Source organism: Geospiza fortis, unplaced genomic scaffold, assembly GCF_000277835.1.
Source record: "Geospiza fortis unplaced genomic scaffold, GeoFor_1.0 scaffold173, whole genome shotgun sequence".
In the NCBI taxonomy this organism is placed as follows: domain Eukaryota; kingdom Metazoa; phylum Chordata; class Aves; order Passeriformes; family Thraupidae; genus Geospiza; species Geospiza fortis.
In genome coordinates, this window is record NW_005054334.1 from 1,537,091 (window position 1) to 1,555,182 (window position 18,092).

The following is an 18,092-nucleotide window of genomic DNA, read 5'->3' on the forward strand; positions in this document are numbered from 1 at the left end:
TTATTTTCAGGAGAGCCAAGTCTAAAAATAAGGTGAGAGGCACATAGCACAGCACTGCTTAAATGGGATTTTGTTTTGAGACACCTTGCCTCAACAAAAAGAGTCAGAGAAACTCGAATAATAATTAGAGTTTCCACAAGCTACCTTGAGATCACCATGGTTTTATACTATATATTGTATATATTACTATATATATAACTCTGTCTGATTAAATAACATATTTTTTTTAGAAGACCAAAAAGTTGATGTATTTTATCATGCTTTCAACAGAACACTAACCTTTCAAAGGACATATCAAATTCTGACTAAAGCCAGATATCAACATCTACATGTGAGAAAAAAAAAATCCAGAGCAAGGCAATTCCAATTGGCATCCAAGCAGGATGAAGAAAATGCAGTCCATAGAGGAATGCAAGGCACTGAGACTCTAAGTTCAATTAGCAGTATGTGGAGGATAGGATTTGTATCAATGCACCAGCTGCCTTGCTGTAGCACCCTCTACTAACCTTACCTAAAATTCACACCATGAAATAGCTCAAAGAACAGCACCTGCCTCAGGAAAACACTGTACTACAAGCCTTTATTTTCTTAACTACCAAAATCATTACATTTCCACCACTAATCTAATCAAGATGACAATTAAAGCATGCACAGTGCTTCAATTACAGCAAGTCTAACTCATTCTGCTCCAAATCTGCAATACTGGGAACTTTCTCAGGTGCCTTTATTTGACAGCACTGCTTGTTATGGCAGTCAGTGATGAAGTTTTCCCTTTCACAATTAATACAGCAAGCACTGCTTAAAATAGTGCCTTTTAAATGGCACAAATAATAGCTTTAAAAAAGTGGTAGCAGGAAAAATTTTCCAGACTTGAGAAATCTGCTTCTAAAATAAAATAATTCTCATACGTTGTAACAGATGCTGAGAAATGATTTTTTTAAAAAGCCCGTTTACATAGGACACACGCAAATACATTTATTTTTTTACTTCCTCTGCAGCTGCAGCTAAGAAACTATTCCCAGATCTTTGCTGAGATAGTTGCTGATTATCACATGCAAATAAAAGAAACAAACATCAACACATTGTATGCCACATTAAGTTCCATTCCTGATAAAACCATTAGGGGACAGCAACACAGTCAAATGAATGGTGAAAAGACACAATATGAGCTGAAATGAGTGAGGAAATTTTACACTATTGAAAAGACATTACAAATGAAGCCCAGTAAGGACAATGTCAATTACATGTTTCTGCTACTGTTCATGGTTCTCTTGTCAATTCTATACAATCAACATTCATCGCCGCAAAGTTCTGGCTTTCAGCATCTCATCACTGTTATTTTAGAAAACTTAGTGTAAATGGATGCCCATTTTACAATTTTATGCAATTCTGATTCTAAATTTCTGTTCTGACCTCACTGTATGAAGGGAAATAATGTTCTTTACATTTTATATTTAAAAATAAAACCAATTGTCAGTTTAAGAAACAACTGCAAAGATGGCTTGATGAAGTACAGAATGAAGCATGAAGTTTAGAACTACCACAGAAGAAAAAGCCCATATTGGGAATAGAAGAAGCTTAACAGTAAAAACCACAATGCAGTATTTGCAAAAATAGCCTGGGCTGTTCTTACTCCCTACTTCCATGTGGGAGGTCTTCAGTCCCAGAGCAATCAGGTATTGAGTGGGCTGCAAATCATACTTCTGTAAATACAAACATGATTTTGTTTCTCTTTATGCTTCAAAGATTCTTTCACATTCATGTTGCTTATCTTTAAAGCATGTGCCTGCACTTACATAAAATTCATTAAGGAGATTGTTACTCAATAGGTGCATTTACTTTGGAGTTATTTTTAATTTGCATCTTCCATTTCGCCCTTCACCACCCATTTTTATCCTGGTAAGCTGATGAGGAAAGGTCAGTGAGCATAGGAGCAAATTTGGTATTCAGCTGAGCATCACATTAAAGATAAAACTGACAGCTGTAAGAAGATAAAGGGTAACTCATTTTCACTTGGTTAACTTCTGTGGACAAAAGTTGGTACAGAGCACAGAAGAAACATTGACTTTCCTCAGTATGAGTTAGACAGGTTTTCAGAAATCAGTGCTAGCAGTAAACAGATAAAAGTCAGTGAGACTGGTTTGTCTACCTGGGGACATTGAGAAAAATCAATCAATTCGTGTTAACTACACGCGCGGAATTTGAGTAGATTAACTGGACTACATTTAGGGACTGTGAACACGCTTGCTCAGAATCACAAGCTCTACTTGGTTTGAAATAATTCAACCGGAAAAAGAAAGTACACACAGAATAGATTTAATCAAGTCAAACAAACTTCTTAAAAAGTGACATGTTTAATAATACAGCTCTGTTTTCCAGAGTCACCACGTGTGCAATCCTTGACTTCACACATAAAATTTTTACAGAAGCCTTGCCTCAAGGATTGCCTATCCTTTACTGCTCACTGCTTTAGGACATGGAATTGGAACTCATGGAATAAGAGCAAAATTCACATCATAGAATCACAGAATCATTAAATTTGGAAAAGACCTTCAAGATCATGAAGTCCAAGCTCTGACCAGACATTACCATGCTACTAAGTGCCACGTTCAGTTGTTTCTTGAACACTTCCAGAGATGGTGACTACGCTACTTCCCTGGGCAGCCTGTTCCACTGCTTGACAGCCTTTCAGTGAAGAAATTCTTTTTGATTTCCAAAACTGAACCTTCCCTGGTGCAGTTGGAGGCCATTTCTTCTTGTCACTGGCTGCCTGGGAAAAGTGGCCAATCCTCACCTAGATACAGCCTTTCAGGCAGCTGTAAAGCAATAAGGTCACCCCTGAGCCTGCTCTTCTCCAAACTAAACCCCTCCAGCTCCCTCAGCTACATCTCATATAACTCATGCTCCAAACCCTTCCCCAGCCCCACTGCCCTTCTCTGCACATGCTCCATCACCTCAATGTCCTCCTTGCAGTGAGGGGTCCAGAACTGAACACGGAATTGGAGGTATAGCCTCCCCACTGCTTAGGACAAGGGGGAAATCACTGCCCTGGTTCTCCTGGCCACACTACAGCTGATACAGGCCAGGATGCCACTGGCCTTCTTGGCCACCTGAGCACACCTGACTCGTGTTCAGCTGCTGTCGACCAGCACCCCCAGGTCCTTTTCTATCTGGGCTGCTTTCCAGCCACTCTTCATCCAGTAGCACTGCCTTGGGTTGTTCTGATCACAGACTGGTTTGGATTGGAATGGAACCCTGAAAATCATCTAGTTCCAACCTCCCTGCTGTGGGCAGAGATACCATCAAGTAGTGCGGATTGCTCAGAGTACAGAACCCAAAACTTGGCCTTATTGAACCTCATACTATTGGTCCTTGGCCTATGGATCCAGCCTGTCCAGATCCCTCTGCAGAGCCTTCCAGCCCTCAGCAGATCAACACTCCTGCCCAACTTAGTGTCATCTGTGCATCTGGTGAGAGTACACTCGATCCCCTCATCCAGACCCCTGATAAAGATATTGAGCAGGACTGGACCCAATACTGAGCTCTGGGGAACAGCATGAGTGATCGAAAGCCAAGTGGATGTGACATTATCCATCCCCACCCTCTAGGCCTGGCCATCCAGTTTTTGCAACCCAGGGAAGAGCATATTTGCCTAAGCTATGGACTGCCAGCTTCTCCAGAATGCTGTGGGAGACGGTATCAAAGTCCAAGCAGAATACATCCACAACCTTTCCCTCATCCACTTGATGGGTCACCTGGTCATACAAGTAACAATCAGTCACTGTGCTTAGCTAGAATATACCAGGAAGGCTTGTCCTTCCAGAAGAAAAAAAAAATGCACCCAAAATCTCCCTGTGGGTTGCAACAGTCCTGAACCATCCTGCAAACAGATGTAACATGCCTGTAGAACACATCTGACATGCACTGGGTACATACACATTCAGGTTTCAGTGGCCAAGTACACAACAATGATGCCCTCCTGGACTAGTCAGTGCCATTGCTGATGAAACCTGCAGACCACCCTCTGCTTGTTCCTACACTCACTAAATCTGGGGTTTGTTTATTCGCAGAAGCTGTGATCACACCTCCTAACAGTGGCTTTTATCTGCCAGAGCTTTGCATAATTTCACACATGCAATTACTTATATGGGTTTCAGATTCCCTGGCTCTGCCCAGCAACTTCCACATAAAGTCAGAAGAGTCAAATTATGTCCTCACATGTTGACTTGGATGTGAAAGACTGTACATACTTCAGTTTTATCTATTTATAGATGTATGTGAGCTTGTGAGGATATGCACATAATTAAAGGCATAGCACCACAGTGACACCTCCAGTTGAATCCTTTTTCTCAGAGAAAAGCCCCATAATATGGAGTCTAGGTGACAAATTTCTCTCAAATATACCTATAGCTTTGAGACTCGTATGCAATGCCAATTACAGAGGAGTAGAGGGCAAGAATGTGGATTTAACCAAATTTGCCTTCCAACAACTTTGATTTTTCTTCCCCTATGGTAATAAAAGGACAAGGAATACCTTATTTCCAACTACCAGAATGACAGCTGCCTATTTGAATATTCATTATCCTCGTTCTTTGTCTTAAAGAACGTCTGCTTTAGCGAGTCATCATGTTTTTTAATTAAACTCAATAGTTTAGAAAAACTTCATCGATGAAGCACTGAACTTCTAAGATTGAAGGGGGGGGGTTTTCAAATGCACAGATATAAATCAGGAATTAAATTCTTTCTGAAAGCCACTGGGAGTAAGCCTACTGTCTGAGGCCTGTATCTTCAGTGAAGATGTTTCAGCAAGAACCCAAGACAACATCAGTCCAAGCACTAATCTAGCTTATGCAGCATTAGCCTAGGCATAAAAGGTCATACCTGGAGCACTGACTGCACTTGCTAACTTAGGTGTCATTACTGCTTTAGCATTGCCCCTGAAGAAAGGAGCTGGGGCTCAGGCACTCACTGTCCAGTGCTGTCAGGTCATGGCTTAAGCAATCAGGGAGAGAAGCAAAGGTATCTCCTCAGTTTAAACACAGATCTCCCATGTATGAAATGCAGGCCTTCCACACAGGGCAAAGAAACTCAGACCTGCAAAAATTTTTGCTACACAAGAACACACATTTGAATCTGACTTATTTAAGAAGTCATATATCACCATTCTTCCAAAAGGATCCTCCCCATCTAAACCAGTTTTGGAGTTTCTGTTAAGACATACCTGTTGTAGATCACAGAATCATGAGAAAGTCTGGGTTGGAAGGGACCTTGAATATGACATCTAGTTCCACTCCCCTGCCATGGACAGGGACACCTTCCACTACACCAGATTGCTCAGAGCCCCATCCAACCCAGCCTTGAACACTTCCAGGGATGGAGCATCCACTGCTTCTCTGGGCAACCTGTTCCAGTGCCTCACAACTGGCACAGTAAAGGTTTTGAGTAACACATAAAATGTAGGCTGAAAACTCCCCCAAAATCTTAACAGTCCTAGTACCATTCTCCTATTAACATTCTACTAAAAACATGGCGTTTACATACATCTCTAGAAGGGACACATTATTAAGGGTGCATCCCTCAATTCCTATGCACAACAGTTGTTCTTCTTCAAAAATTCGTCTGTGGCTGAGGAAAGACATTCATATTTCTTCCTGCTCTTCCTGTTCCACTGAATTCAGACTTTCAGAGTATTATCAGAAAAACACCAAATTTCTCTCTTCTCCCCAGCAGTCTCCAGCCCTTCTATAATGAAGGCATGCTTTTGAGGAAAAGAAGGGAAAAGGTCAGTATGGGATAACTTGCATTCACTAACAAAGAATTAATAGCCATATTCATGTGGAATAAACCACTATCAAAAGAAAATTCTCTAACAAACCTCCATATCAATACTGCCTGTACAAACTGGACAGTAAGCTCAAGTGAACTGTTAGACCAAAATACAATTAATCTAAAACCTCCTTTTTACAGTAGAATAAGGAATAGTAGCACAGCAGAGTAGCCAAGACCACAACACAAGACCATTTATGAAGGCACATAAGTATTCTGAGGTACAAAACACCCAGGCACAGGTACAAAACACCATTTTCCTAGGCACCTCTCAAGTCCTAAACTAGGTAGAATTACAGATTAGATTTTCCTCTCCCAGGAGTAGCTCAGAATGAGCCAATCTACTTGCTGACTACTGTGTCTACTCATGTGACTAAATTATAAAGCTCGCCAAGATATCACAGATCAAAAGATCAAACACCCCTTGCTTTTGACACCTATGGCATGGTAAAACAACATATTAAAATAATTCCTAATCATTTCTGTCTGGACAGCACAGAGTTAAGTTTTATCACTTCAAATACTCTGATGCCCTCCTGCAGCAAGGAATAAACACAAAATCTTCACATTAATGAAAAAGAATTGCAATATGTGACTGTCTGATTATCTGCAGACAATCATATTTGATGGGAATACAAGATAGGATATTCTGGTTTATGAGACAATTCCTTAGCATTATATACTATCTTTGTTAATAATTTCCCCTGAAAGAAGTTATGGTAAACAGCTTCTACAGCGCAGGCACACTGCAGCTATGTACATATGCATAGGACAAAGAAAAGATAAGGCTGCCAGCTTCAAAGATGAGAGGGCAGAAATGGAAGCTTACTCACAAGTCATACATACTGGAGGTGTGAAGTAGGAGGAAAGAATAACAGCTCATCCTGAAAACAAGGATCACTGCACATTCCCAAAATTAATTTGGCACTGAATGTGAAAATAATAATAAATACATATATATAAATACCTAAAAATAAAATCTCCAGAAAGTTGCCTTTGATCTGAATACAAAAGGTTACATCATGAACTGCCAAGACAAGGCAAGATAGAAAGGCAGATCAAAATCTTTCACATAAAGGGATCAGGATAAATAATTTCAGTGACAGAAAGACCAATGTATTGCACCATCAGTAAAATGAGTATCTAATAACAGCTATAACCATGCCAACTCCCAGACAGGGAAACCAATCTTGGCAAAATCTCCAGCCTAAACTAAGTGCATTTCTTTTAAGACTTTTGGTACTGGGAAACATTCTAGAAAGTTGGATTACAATATCACTTTCTTTAAAACAATTGTATATTATAGATTCAACAGTAACAAATACACTCACCCACTCACCAACTGCGGATAAGAAACTCTGCAAGGCAAATGGACACAAGATTTATTGCCTTCTGCAAATCTTAGATTTTCATTTACATACATATCTACATACATCATAAGGTTGCAACAATACTCAAAGCCCTGCTGTCACTCCCTGGAGCAATAAAGGCAGCCTGAGACAACAGAAAGGGGTGTGAGGGATTATTTCTTCTTTTTGAAGCAGCCTAACTTTGTCTTCTCAAAATCAGACACAGGCCTCCTTCCCAGCTCCCCTTTTTATCTCTTGAATTAGAGTATTTAACAGAATGACCACCAGTACTTGATGAAGTTTCCACTTCCTAAGGGAGCTCAACTTGGCTGGCTAAAGAACAGAATTTCAGAACTCACATCAGACACAAAAGGGATGAAAGGACCTACCCCATGGTACTCTGTCAAAAATGCTACAGAAGCATCTCCCATTGCATCAATATTTCATGTCTCCTGGCCCCTGAGAGAAGGGAAGTCGCACAGCATCCCCAACAGAGGAAAAAAACACTGGTTTTTTTCTTTTTTTGTTTAAACAAATGGAACACTACTTTTAGAATCCATATATATCAGAAAGCTTCCCAGAACTACCGCCTTCATTTCCTATCTTTTGCTCCTGCCATGAATCATACATACAATACCAGCTAAACCTTCCCTTTAGGTGTCACATACTGCTCCAAGACTAGCAATTATTTCTGTTATGTTTACTTTACTATAAAGCTTCACAGAATGCTATGTATATACAGGTAATAATTTCCCTTCAGCTTAGTTGATCAAATTCTGAAACTATTTCACTGACAAACATCACTTCAATGGTACACAAGATAAGCCAAGTTCCTTGTTTTTCCTTTTAAGCTTCTGTGGAAGCAGTTTCTTTCCCATGAACACTGGCTAGTTTGTTTTGCCTAGTAATTGAAACAGTACAACATCTTGCTTAGTTTCCTCTAAAGCACAACCAAGTGTTAGTGCTCATAAAACAAGCAGCAGTACTGAAAAACCTAAGTACACTAAGAGATCAGGCCAACTTGCTCATGGACACTTAAAATTGTTAGTAACTTTCATTCTCCAAAAACAACAAAAAAATCCACCTTCTTAGAGAATGGCCAGGTGCCCCATAGCTGGTAGTACTTCCCTTTCCCTCCCTGCTGGAGTTACCTTCTTCAAGCTGTGGTGCTGCATGTCCAGCTCTCTAATCTTAAAGGCTCTTTGCGCACTGCCAGTAAACACCATTGAGTGTGACTCTCCCAAACAGATTTTGAAAAGGCACCCTCCACACTGCAATGATACTGAACACAAGTTCCGTATCTCCTGTCTCCTTTCTCCGTTTCATTCTCCACACTGAGTCTCTCCTCCCACTCCCCTCCCAGTGTTCCACCACACTGGCAGAGAAAGGCAGCCATGGTTCCAGCTACCTGCAACTTAATAAAAGTCATTAGGCAAAAGCATGTATTTCCATTGCTACAAACAGAACACTCAGGAAAGTACTGCTTGAAAGGAGAGAAAATTAAGAGGCTCATAAAATACAACCAAGGAAAAGTAAAACATCTATAAAATGTGTTTTAGGCATTTACAGGGATTTTGCTGTAAAAATGTTCCTTAAGTCTAATACTCTCTTAATAGTTAATCAGCAAAAAAGCTGATCTGATTGGCTTAATCTAAGTTGTACCACGAGCAAGAGATGACCTCCTGAGGTTCCTTCCAACCCAAACTATTTGACAAATCCACGAAAAACATTAAGGGAGTCTTAAGATTGCTGTTGGATATCTAGAGACCTGGGAGTACAAGACAATCAACATGTCCATGACAACTTCAAAATGGCACTGCAGAAGGAAGGCTATAGAGTTTTGGGGAAGCTCTTGCAGGAGTCTCAGCAGATTGATGAAGATCCATACAGCTTGGTAGATAAAGTTGTATCAATCTAGACATGATGCTTAGGAACAGTAAAGGAGCTTGTAGACAACTTGCTACTCCAAAAATACTTTTTGCCTTCTATTTTTGTTCTACTCTTAAAACTGTTTAAGATGACATTATATACACCACTGGACATGTATTTCTAAAAGAGAAAATAATCAAAGTACAAGAACTTAGCTAAACCCAGTGGCTGGTTAGAGCACTAGAGCCAGGACTTAGGATTCTGAAATTCCACCATTGGTAAAGACATTGCATTGAATCTCTGAGATAATAAAAGGTACACATGCCCCCCACACCATGAAATCCAGCTTTCAGGAAGGACAGTGGAAATGTGGTAAGTATATTAAAATACAATACAAAGTATTTTTTTTTTTTTTTTTTTTACGTGGTATATAGTTTCTCTCTCTCTCTCTCTTTTTTTTTTTTTTTTTTTTACAAACAGCATTGTTCTGTTTATATTCAGGAAGTCATAAGGGCTTAAAAGAAACAGCGTTGCTGCTGACATGTCTCTCTAACTAAAATGAGGTTGACTTATCTGTTCCAAAGAAATTTATTAACATAAGGCAAATTAAGAAGACTTTTTAAAAGTATCTTAGAAATCCATTTCTTGTTTTCTGCTCATCTCTGAAGAAGAGATAGATAATGAAACTCAGTCAAGTCAGACTAAATTTCATATTGTCAGTGTGGCAGTATTTGGGTTTCAGACAATAAGAATTTTGTCATCCTCTAAAATAAGTTTATTACCAGCACTTTTTTTTTTTACAACTCTATGCGCTTTTGTACTTCTTATTTTAAGGAAAACAGCTTCTTTTCCAGCACTTACATAGAGGCTCATTTTAAAGCTTACATATTCTCTTGGCTTACTTTAAGGATAGATGAAGCTGGCAGCTGTCCACTGAGAGAGTTAGGGGCAGTAAAAAAACCCACAACTTACAGTGTTCATTATTCACTAAACAAAGTTATCACCCACCAGTAAATGGGCAAACTGGCAGGAATGATGACACTAATTCCTTACCAGCCTGCTGGAGATGAAAGGAGCACTCCTCCCTGCTCCAGGAAGTAAAGTTAAAACCTTTTGGTGCTTTCTCTTATTACGAGAAATGCTGTCAAAAGCTGCAAATAATTCCAGTTAAGACTGCCCAGGAAAAAAAATAAAGATGGCATGATGCCTACTGATTCTTATGAATGGGAAAAGTACAAATGCTGGCAAAGTCCACTTTTTGGCATCATACACTTAAGATACTGGCACAGCTGACCCCTGGTACACAGACCCCAAAGAACTTGAGCTCTTTTAGATCTGCAGGGCCTACTGTTTCCAACCTGCGCACTTCAGCTTTGTAATCTTTAATTATGAACAAAATCTTTAAACATATCTCTAGAGTAATAGGTATCATCCCAGACTTCTGCCTCCCCCAAAAAATCTAGACAATTTTTTACATGGAAAAATGAATTTTGAAGGTGGGACTTGAAAGCATTTACATTCATATTTTTGTAAGGCATGAATACAGGGACCAAGTGGAACTCAATTTTTTCTCTCTAAAGGGCACTCCACTGCTAACCAAGCCTCCTCCAGCAGAACTCAAAATGTTACAGTGTATTGAACACTGCAGAACAGCTCAGCTCTTCACTGCACCTCTGTAAATCAAGACAATGACAAACCTCAGTCCTTCTTAAAGAGCTTCTTGCCTTTCATTTTACCACTTCCACTACTTCTCTTCCCACTGACACCATCACCACTATCACCAAAAAAACCCACCACTTCAATCTAGTAGGGAACAAGGTTTATGTATCTCTCATAAAAGAAAATAAAATTGTATGTACAAATTACCATGATGGTTACTCAGCTCTTCCCAGTGTTAGTAATATATTCTGCACACTTACATTTCATTTAAGTGGCTCAGGATAACAATCAGAATGAGAAATTCTCCTATTACAACAGACTCACAAAGAGACATGAATCTAGAGTGATTAGTCAGGACCAGCCAGTATTCCAATTCTGTATTTAAACCATTTTGAAAACTGTATGAAAGAGGAGAAAGTGTAACAAATATAATAACTTTTTTTTCTGCAAAAGACAGCAATAAAGGTTTGCTTATCCAATATTAGAGAGCACACGCGGTAACTAAGGTTGGAAAATAAACACAACCATTAACACAAGGTCCTGTTTCCATTCATTTCTAGCTCTGCCAAAATCCCAAATCTGAGGGGTTTTCAATGCTACCTGTCTCCCCACCCTCTGAGTTTGTTCACATTGTTACACCATGCTTTGCAATTTTAAATGTGGCATAAGGAGATCACTTGTATAATTTCATCATGGCTGACTGAGTTTTATACATTTTCTGTCCTGAATCACTGAGCAACAAGTGTTTATATGACCACTTCTCACACAATGTGCAGTCCAACCAGTGAGCTCAATCAACATGCCAACCTTTTAGGTGCTATAGGAAAAGACATGGATTAGAGTCACAGCCACCCAAATGCCCCAAACAAAATATTTCAGCCGGTAAAATAGAAAATTTAATTTCTGACTGTGAAGTACCACAGAAGTTGATTGGGTCAAAATGTTCTTCAGAACAATATGCTCATTAAAGTTCCAAGCTGTCAAGTCAAATCATGTTGTAAGGTAAAATATCGCTTACAATCTCCTCCCTCCTCCAGGAAATGCCTGCACAAAATGTTTAACCAGCAGGCACACCGGCAACTTTAATTCTGACATGTCTTAAAGTGCTTTGGTGTTGAGTTTTCAGTCTTTCACATTTTTTAATGTGACACATCTTTGAGCAACTTGACAGTTCAACAGTTAAGATGCAGTACCTCTATTGTTACTGGATTCCCAAAGAGCAATGTTTATTGTTCCATTATTCTTCCTTTAGTGGCACCAAAATATTAAAAACAAGAAGTTAGCCATTCTAAACTCAGCATAAACACTCCAGGGGTAATGTCATTTTTCTCTCAATTTTGTGTAAATTTCAGTACATATTAATTTTAAAAACCCCTGAAAAAAGAGATAATAACATCCAAGAAATTTCAACACTGATTACCCTCTTTCATTTAACTGATTTTTCCTCTCACATAGCTTGACACTGGTTTGTTTTTTCAAGAGCAGTTTTTAGCAGTAGAGCGCATTTCTGGCACAGACTGTCAGCCACAAACTTGGGATCTCAGGTGTCCATAACATTGACTCAGATTATCTCTGAAGTAGTGTCCCCTGTGTGGAAATCTGGAGAGAAACAAGCTGAGAAGCACACACTTTCTCCTTTGACATGCAGGTGGGTAAGTAACATAACGCGAAATGTGAGGGAGTAGAGATCCTGGAGCAGCTTTTAGCCCCATGGCCCAACCAGAGCCTTTTCTTGCAATGCCGAAAGGAAATAATAATTGCTATAGGTTTATTTCTCCATCATCTGTGTCTGCATTTCCAAAGGAATAAACAACAAAAATTTTGAGAAAGTACATGCTGAAACTACTGCAAAGTATAAAGACATTTGGCAAAAAACCCCTTACTTTCTACAGCAATGGGTACCGTGTTCTGGAAAGGTAGAAATTCCTACAGAAATACAAGTCAAACACACGTGCCATCAGAAACCTTTTCTACAACCTCCAGCCTACAAAGAAACAGCTTTTTCTCTCAGATGAGAACATGGCCACCTCACATTGATCCCAGCACCAGTCACTTCCAGGAAAAATTACCACAATTAATTGTAATTTGGTCAGAAAATGGAAACAATTTCTTCCGAATCTCTATTCCAGCTTGGCAGAACACAGCAGCTTTCTTGCCTACTGTCAGTTTGCAGCTCAATAGCAAGGGAGTGTCTCATAGAGTCCCCCAAACCCACCTCTGCTGCTGCCTCCAGATCCCAGCACAGGACCTGGCAGGTCCCAGGCAGTGGGGCAAACATAGCTCCAACACTGACTGTTTCCTCATCTTTGAGCTTGTCATGATCTACCAAAAAACCAAAAAACAAACAAACAAAATAAAACCACCAAAAAAACCCAAGGAAGGCCCTGTCTGAAGGACTTTTGGCTTGCATACTATGGATGGTCAAGAGTTCACAAACAGCTGGATTGGTTACAAAGATCAAGAACAAGAAAACAAAGAAAACTTAAATGTCTAAAAGGAAAAGAATTTTATTTTCTGATGAAATAGGCAAGAGCTTCGAAAGCCAGTCTCACGACAACAGTACACATGGAAGTAGATTGTTTCTGTGCTTTTAACTGCTTTGCTTGGTCCAGACAGTGCTTCTGCACACACACATTAGCACTCATACCAAACTCATAAAATGTTAGTATTTCTTTTACAAATCTCTACTTGTATGCCAGCAGTGGTCAAGTACGTCTAAGGGTGCTGCTATCTAGCACTTTCTTGATGTGCACTGACACCAGGCTTGACAGAGGGATCTCAGATTTTAAAGAGCCTGAAATCATCATAAAGGCAGTCTGGCCACGATTTCAAAATAATATAATCTGAAGAGTAAGAAGACAATAATCACTTCATTTTGTCCTCCACTGGGCATGAAAATATATCTGCAAACTCTTGTTTTTTCCCCTGCAGTAGTCCTGGTATTTTGTGTAAATTAGTAAGGACAATTTATCCAAGAGGACAACACCTCAGTCATTCAACCAGGATCATAAAATTTACAGCCTGAAATTTGACAGCACAGCTATCAACTTTATGAAACTTTTATTATGAGTAGTTGAAAAATGCACCATTAACTAAACATACCCTTTCTTTTGCGTTTTACAAGAACCCTTTACAAGTTCCCATGTAGGAACATAAGGAATATTTACACACTCTGTGTCCAGGCCAGTGTCACCCCAACAGACCACCCTTCTTCAAGCTATAGTGCTTATTAACTTGGTTCTAACACTCACTTACAAGGGAACTATTGTCATGAACTATCCCTGGCTTCTAATATCAACTAGAAACAAACAGAATCCATGAGATGAAGGCAGTACTTTAGTTGTGAACCTTTACCAATACACCAGGGAGTGGGCTGCTGAACTTGTGGCTAATTACCAATTGTTATGCTGGTTCTGCATGTAAAAATTGCTGTTACTTTGGCATGGACAGCGACAGCTCCAATTAATAGATACAAAAACAATTCTTGGCAAAAGAAAGCAAAACATGGCCAAACATGCTAATGCAGCAGTCTGTTCTTGAATTCCCAAGTCTGAACTAAGTAAATATTTTTAAGCCTCTATGAGGTGAAAAGAAGAAAAAAAAAATCAGTATTTGCAGCCACTGAAGGTTCTCTGCTTCTTTTAATGTGAAGCTTTTAAGGAGAAGCTTAAAACTTCTACCCTGCTCCCTATTTATGTTTGCAAATTTAATGGAAAGATGCAAAGCAATCCTTGCTCTGTAAGTTAGTGAACCATCTCTTGCAACAGAGGTAATAAATGGAATGGCTCTAGCGCACAACCTATGAGCACAAAATACATGTCAAAGAGTAATTCTGGCTTGGTCCAGGAGTTACCTCCATCTATGAAACAAAACTTATTTCTTCATCAGCCCTCTGAAGTCTTAAACATGAAACATAAACCAGCTCAGTATTTTTCATTCACATGTGTCGCAGACATTCTCTTTGTGAAAAATCCTTTCCTTAGGATTTTTCCTTCTGAGAATCTGTGGCCTCAGAACCAGATGTAAACAATAGGTTATCTGCTGCTGTGGAATGCAACAGGTCCGTCTGGATCGGCCCATCTTGGATGTTTAGAAATAATGGCCAATCCAGAACTGGGAGCTCTCTCGGACACAGTCCAAGAGAGCGGGGGTTGTTTTCATTCTTTACTTTTCTATTCTTAGCTTAGCAGCAAGCTTCTGAAAAGCTCTCCTGCTTTTTCTTTTTAGTTTAGTTTTAATAGATGTATATATCATAAAATAATAAATCAAGCCTTCTGATAATGGAGTCAACCATCTCATCTCTTCCTTCACCCAAGACCCCTTGTGACAACTGTCACACACATGCAGATGAAACCAAACACAAATTTTTAGAACATGAACAGTGCAACTATTTAGAGCAGAAGGAGATAAATTTTGAAGAAAAAGAAAAAATTCTTCATTAGAGATCCACTGTCATTCCTCGGAAAAACATCTCACAAATACAACCAAAAGTCACGTGTGTGCTCCCAGGACAGAAAGGTAAAAGATTTCCACAACAGACCTTTGAATGAAAAGCTCAGGGAGGAACTTGTGTGGTTTTCAATCCACTACAAATTTTTTAACAGTGCTAAGAAGTAGCTGATGTGGATCTGAAGGGAATTCCACACAAATGTGCCTTAGTGAAGTTTCACCCACTAATAAACCTCTTGAGGGTAACAGAGAGTAGTACTGGTCTTCTGAACCTGATACTGACTGTGACCTCTGCTTCCACAGTGAATTTCAGGGATGGCTGAAAGCTGATCACACCCTCCCCAGATATCAGCTGGGGGTGGCTCTAGTCAGATGCCTACCCCAAAACTAGAACATTTAAATCTGAGCTGCTTTGGGATTTAGCCAGTCTTGTAACCTTCCTTTTTCTCCTCCTCGTTTCTCTCATGCTCTTATAAAGATTACTCAGGCAACCATACTAAAAATCCATATGAAGTGACCAATTATCACAAAGCACCTGAGAAAACTCACTTATAAAGGAAGTTCTTTTTGAGAAAAAACTCAAAATATAAAGGATTTTCTATTGTAACCAGAAAAGGACCTGTGTTGCTACTTAATGCTTCAATGCAGCAGAGTAAGAGTAGACTATGTGGTTATAAAGGGAGCAGAATGTCCAAGTTCAGTTATTGATTTTTACTTTGCTCAGAAAAATATCAGGCTAATGCTTAGATTAGAGAATAAAGGGTAAGTCTTAGAGTAAAAAAGAATTTGCTTCTTTCTAGATACAGGATAGGTTCATTTAAATCTCAATAAATGGATTTTAAGAACCCTTACTGAAACATTAACTGTGCTTTTTCTTCAATTTCAAGTCATCATGTGGGATGATAATGTTCTTTTACTGGTAATACTAAGTCTTGGGCTAGCCAGAAAGCAAAAAGGAATTTTAGAAGGGTGGTGGGAAAGAGGAATTTCACGTACCGTACTGAAACTTTAGCTGGCTCCCATTGTCCCACTATCTGCTGGATATAGTTACCTTCTGTTTTGTTGAGAAATGTGAAGTCTTTTCTTATTCCAACTGACCTATTTTATTCCAAGAGCTACTAATAAAATGTGCTGCCATATTCTTAAGCTTCTTTGAAAAATCATGATCATTTGTGCCATTCAGTATTTGCTTCTACTAACCTCAGAACAGGTACAGCTGTCCCTCCAATCTTTTGAGCTTCCATAGTTTTTTTATTAGATTAATGCCCTTTAAGTATTTTCTCTAGGTCAGTTTGGCATTTGTGCCCTGTTTTCTGAATGGTCTGTGCTTCTAGCCAATACTGCTCAATTGGTTTCCTACAGAAATACCTGGGGAAAAAAACAGGAAACACAAATGATAACACAAGACAAAACCATCAGTGATCAAACCATAAAACATGAGACCTTCTTTGACTCAAAATCTTAAAAGATGAAAAACTCAGCATTAGATTTAGCTTAACCTTTATTTATGGACTCCTAAATTCCTGTAATGGGGAATAGCTGTTGGAATTCTACAGTCTGAATCATCAGGCCAGATAATCAGACTGTAGTCTGGCACTAGTAAACATCTCATTATGGAAAACACACCCTCCCCCCCCCCAAAAAAAACAGAAAAAAGAAAAACATGAAAAATGAAAGGACTAAGAAATGCAGAGCACCCTACACTACTAAACAACAAAACAAAACAAAAATACCAAGCATTTCCACTATTATATCTCAACAGGATATCCATCTGGAAAGTCTTACCTTCCAGATGCTTTCTCCTACTATTTCATGGTACTTCTAATCTCTGAAACTACCCCAGGGGGAAAACAAAACACTACACAGTTTATTGTCATGCTGTTGCTTTCAAATTGGACAATATACAGGGAAATAGATCCTGGACAAAAGTCAGTGTCAATATTACAACTATAGGAGCAGAAAACCAGAACTGGATCAAATTGAAAAAAAAATTGAATACAAGCCCTTATTAAAATACATTAATAAAAGCAAAAACACATCTTACAGCAACACAACAGTAAGTGCATTTGCAAAGAATAAAAGTCCTAAATAAATTAGGAAGCCTACCTATCTCTTCTCCTCAAACAATCAGAGTCAAATAACATGTCTATGGCCAAGCCTTTATACAACTTTCTTATTTTTTTAACATAGAAGCATGAAGTCAGTTAAACCAAACTACTACTACAGCACTTTGGAGAAATCCACAAAATGTTCTCCCCAGGCTTTGGTAGGATGAAAAGGTTTTCTCTTACAGAAATCATCTGTACCCTAAAGAATCTCATAAGCCTGTCAGCGAAGCAAGGCAGAGGCATTTTATTCAGCTACAGGGAGTTTGAAATCAAGTCCTTTAAATCTGAAAGTGACACTTCCTAGCCAGATACATAAATATTTGGGCTTTGAGTCTATTTGGACTGCTTTTGATACCACTGGAGTTCTGCGGCCAGAAGCTCTACTGCCCATTGTGATTGATTGGAACACACTGAATAGGGCATTCCCATGCAGAAAGTATCTTCACAAGGAGCTGACAAAGTACTCACAATAAACAAAAATCTCAGGTAGCTAAAAAAGGATGAGTTTTATTGCTCTGATTTTCTTTTGCTGGATTACTTTTAAGTGTGATTGAATTTACATAATACCCCTTTCCAACTCAAGGTGCAACAGTACAAGCAAGCAAAGAGTGATTCCAAATACAAATAGGGTAGTAAAAAACTTCTGGCATATCAGTGCAAAGAGACACACAGTGAGGAACAAGAAAAAGTATTTGGTTTGACACTGCTGCCATTCTCTGTAGCATGACTTGCAAAAGATTTGGGGGTGTTTTGAGAATATGCTATTTCATTCTTTCCAGGTGTATTATCTAAAAAACTTCCTCATATCAGCAGGTAACAATTAAAATCACTG

At 39.1% G+C, this 18,092-nt stretch overlaps 1 protein-coding gene across 3 annotated transcripts in view; it reads right to left on the bottom strand.

Moving 5' to 3' along the window:
* Positions 1 to 18,092, bottom strand: part of LARGE1 (LARGE xylosyl- and glucuronyltransferase 1) — a 266,843-nt gene that overhangs the window by 233,810 nt on the left and 14,941 nt on the right. For 2 of the 3 annotated variants that reach the window (XR_004081817.1, XM_031057702.1), the window contains exon 2: positions 16,353 to 16,520. The exons of the other annotated variant lie outside the window; for it this stretch is intronic. The gene's annotated coding sequence lies outside the window, so the exon portion shown is untranslated. The remainder of the gene's footprint in view (positions 1 to 16,352; positions 16,521 to 18,092) is intronic. 3 annotated transcript variants of the gene reach the window in all.